Consider the following 3,913-nt stretch of genomic DNA (forward strand, 5'->3'; position numbering starts at 1 on the left):
TAGGCGGCCATCTCGTTCTCCGCTCAGGCCACGCCCCCCCGATATTAAAGGCTCTTAGTTGAGATTTGACCGCTCTAGCCAGCAGTTTGCCACATTTATTTCCCCCTTCGTAGTAGAGGCCGGTGCGTTAAGTGTAGGCTCTTCGAATTTTAAACCCCAGTATGTCTTTGAGGTCTTTCCGTGCGGTGGTTAGGTCCAGTAGTGTTTGGTGGGCTAGGGTTTGTTTGTGAGTCTGTTCCAATCCAGCTATGCGGGCCAGGAGATCCGTCACATTTTTCTGTCTCTGTTTCCTATCTTGTGCTGCGTAGTCCATAAATCTTCCCCGTATGAAGCATTTATGGGCTTCCCAAACAGAAGCGGGAGCCGCGTCAGCTGTTGTATTAAAAGCGAAATATTCTTTCAGGTCTTACTGAATTTGCAAGGTGATGGATTTGTCGGCCAGCAAAGATGGGTTGAGTCTCCATGTGGATTGTCTCTTTACGGCTGGTGTCAGGGACAACGTCATTATGACTGGGGCGTGGTCAGAGGAGGGCATTAGTCCAATAGTCGAGGTTTTAAGTTTTGGTAAGTCTGATTGGGAGATAAATAGGTAGTCTATGCGTGTGTATTTAGCATGCGGTGGTGAAAAATAGGTGTAATCCCTTCCGTCTGGGTGCATGGTCCTCCACACATCACACTGATTCAGGGATGACAACCTCTTTTTCATGAACTTAAGAGTCCTATAGGGCAAAGATGTTTTGCCATTGGAAGTATCTAGGATTGGATTGAGAGGGGTATTAAAGTCACCCCGCAAGATCAACATACCTTCTGTTTGGTAAGTATACAGTTGCCAGTGTCACCGGGACGTCATTGAGTTTGCCTTTCTGGATTAGATATCTACCCTCACTGTCCGATATGGAATCCGACAGGTCGAAAGCCAACGATCTGTGAAGCAAAATCGAAACACCTTTAGATTTACTATTCGAAGAAGTTGCATGGTACACTAAAGGGTAATATGAGTTCGAGAACTTGGGTATTGTTCCTGTGCGGAAGTGAGTCTCTTGAATAAATGCCACTGACGTCTTGGCTTTCTTTAGATCGCCTAGCATAAGTGTTCGCTTCTCAGGAACATTGAGTCCTCTGGCATTTAGGGACAACACTACTAGGTCTGCTAGAGACGCCATAGCGGTTTCCACGAAGGTCTGGTGACAGTGGTTGAAGGGAGTGGGCTAGCTAGTAAGAATTCCTTTAAGTTAACCCTCACGGGATGGGGGCTGCAGGGAAAGTGGTGGGGATGGGAGTGTGGGATCAGCTACGTTAACAGAACCTCAGGGTATCCGGTGGTGTGGGCAAGAGGGCGTAGCCCAGCGGTCTAGGGGAGGGGAGAAAGGGGGGAACAAGACTAACTAACAATAAGCTAGGGAATCCCCTCTACTCTGTTCTAACCACCCGGACTGAGCCCAGTTCACAGGCGGGGAGATCAAGAGAGCAAGGGGTTTAAGTAGGGGGAAGACACAATTGGGGGCAGCACCTCACCTGTTGCCTCACTCTGGGGGGAAGTGATTGGCTTTCTGGATGAGATGGATCAAGATTGGTACAATCAACTCCATTTGGTCGCCTCTCCAATACCCGAGAAACCCTTAGATCATTCCTAAATCCCGCCATACTGCAGAGCATATTTTCATGGGGTGGGTGAAAGGATCACTCTTCTAGATGTACTCCCTCTGCCCTCATAATACTTTGGTATATGAGTAGGCTAGCAGTGGGGTGACATCATTGATATGTGTACCCTAAATATAGACCTTCCCTTAGAGTAGCAATCAATATAAACGTTATAACCGATATAAACAATATATAAACAATATATAGTTTAAACTCCTGTGATGTTTGTATCCACCTGTGAGGGTCGATAGAACTGCGCTCACGTTGGAGTATGGAACGTGGAGGTCTAAACGCCTGCATCAGCAGAGGTGGTTGTGTGTTACCTTACTGGCTGGTTTCTCCCTGGCGACAGGCCCCCAAACCACCGTCCTCCGTCTCCTCCGCTCCGAGGTGTCTCTGTCCTGGAGGCCGGTTCAGGTCCCTGCCTGCCAGTGAAGATCCTGTAACGGCTAGACACGTAGAAATTAGAAATAAAGGAATGAAAGCCGAGTGACTCCAACATTTTCAGTTATCTGTGTGCACATCACTGCGGGGCCCACTGGAGTAGGGTTCCAGCACCGCAACCGTCCGAGGCAAGGATCCCAGCATCCAACTAAGTTAACAGGGATAATTCTGGGAAAACAGTCTCGGGCCACTTGGTTCCGTGCCTAGGAATGAGTGCGTCTCTGTATGAATTCAGCGGAGGGGTTGTTCGCCATCCCGGTCACAATCCGCCACGTTGTCCATCCAGCGATCGGTACGATAAGGTGGGGTATTGGTAGGGTTGCCACCAGTACGGGAATGACCCGGACAGTCCGGTTTTGGAATCCTGTGCCCGGGTACACTCCTTTGGCAGACCCGGGCACAGGATTCAAGCCGCAGACTTGCTCACCTGACAGCTGGCTGTGAGTGGCGGCGCCGCGGCGGACGGCGACTGTGAGAAGTGTTCGGGTTTGGCTTGAAGAAAAGGTGGCAACCCTAGGCATTGGGGCCTCTCCGACGGCGTTCTTTCTCGATGGCCCCGGGGCTTCTGGTGGGGTCTGGTTCCAATGGCGACCGCTCTGGTCTGCGACTGGGCCTGTCGTTGGCAGCGTGTATCCTGTGGTCTTCATACCAATCTTGGACTTGGATGGTCGGGATATTCAGTTGCGTACAGAAGTCTCTCGCTTCTTCAGGTAGGCGTAAGGTAACGGTTCTGCCTCTGTGCAGTGCGGACAGGCAGAATGGGAACTTCCCGCGGTATGCAATGCCATGATTGCGATGATCAGAGCCGTCATACTTGACCACTGCTTTGGCCCGGGCCCGTTGTAAGATCTCTTCTTTTAGCGGGAAGTTCTGTAGACAGCAGATGATGTCTCTTGGAATGTCCTCTTGTAAGTTGCGTGGCCGCAGCGCCCTATGCGCTCTCACAAAGTCTATGGGCGATTCAGGCGGGCGGTCTAATAGATCATTGAAGATGTCAGTCAGGGCCGTCTTAACAAAGTGAGGTAGGACTCGGATATTGGCGCGGCGTCCCCTATTATCGAGGTCTTCCATGTGGCGGCGCATGTCAATCATCGAGCGGGTGGTGGTCTCTTGATGGGCCCTCAGAGAGTGGATGGCGGCATCTCTCTCAGCTCCGGCCTGTTCCGCCTCCTGCATCCTGCGGCCTATATCCCTAATGTCCTGTCTGAGTTTGGAGACCGCCGAGCTCAGGGCTTGTTTGATGTCCCCTGCGAGGAGTGTCAAATCTAACCTGGTAGGTAGTTGTTGGATGTAGGACGACATCGAGCCCGGATCCATGGAGGCCTGAGGCGCAGTAGCAGGTGGGTTAGTCGCGGTCAGCGCCATATTGGAAGACCTCGCGGTCAGATTTTCCGGCCGCTGTGTGCGGAACATCTCAGGGAATTGACGGCTCAGTTGGGTCCCGTCCGACCCAGGGGATCTGGACCTTCCGTCCTGTCTGCCTATTTTCCCCATGGTAGTCGAAAGCAGGTGATTGTAGCTTCGTTCGGGATATCTGGAGACGGAGCTCTGGAGTTAAGCGCCCATCTTCTTCAGTGCCAAGCCACGCCCCTGCCCCCTAGTATGTTTTAATTACTGTGCCAGAAGTGTGACAACACACACACACCAAAAGCTCAAGAGAAAAGGATTGTCCTTCTGTATGTAATACATAGGACCCTATATACAGTTCTGTATGAGTACATCCAGTGTATAAAGTGTAACAGTTTGGAGTATGTAACAGACAGCACAGTGTACAGAGTGGGGCGGTCAGGAGAATGTCAAGTGCAGCACAGCTCGGTCTTGGTCTGGG

This window comes from Nanorana parkeri, unplaced genomic scaffold (assembly GCF_000935625.1).
Source record: "Nanorana parkeri isolate BGI_ZX_2015 unplaced genomic scaffold, ASM93562v1 scaffold1168, whole genome shotgun sequence".
NCBI classification, from domain to species: domain Eukaryota; kingdom Metazoa; phylum Chordata; class Amphibia; order Anura; family Dicroglossidae; genus Nanorana; species Nanorana parkeri.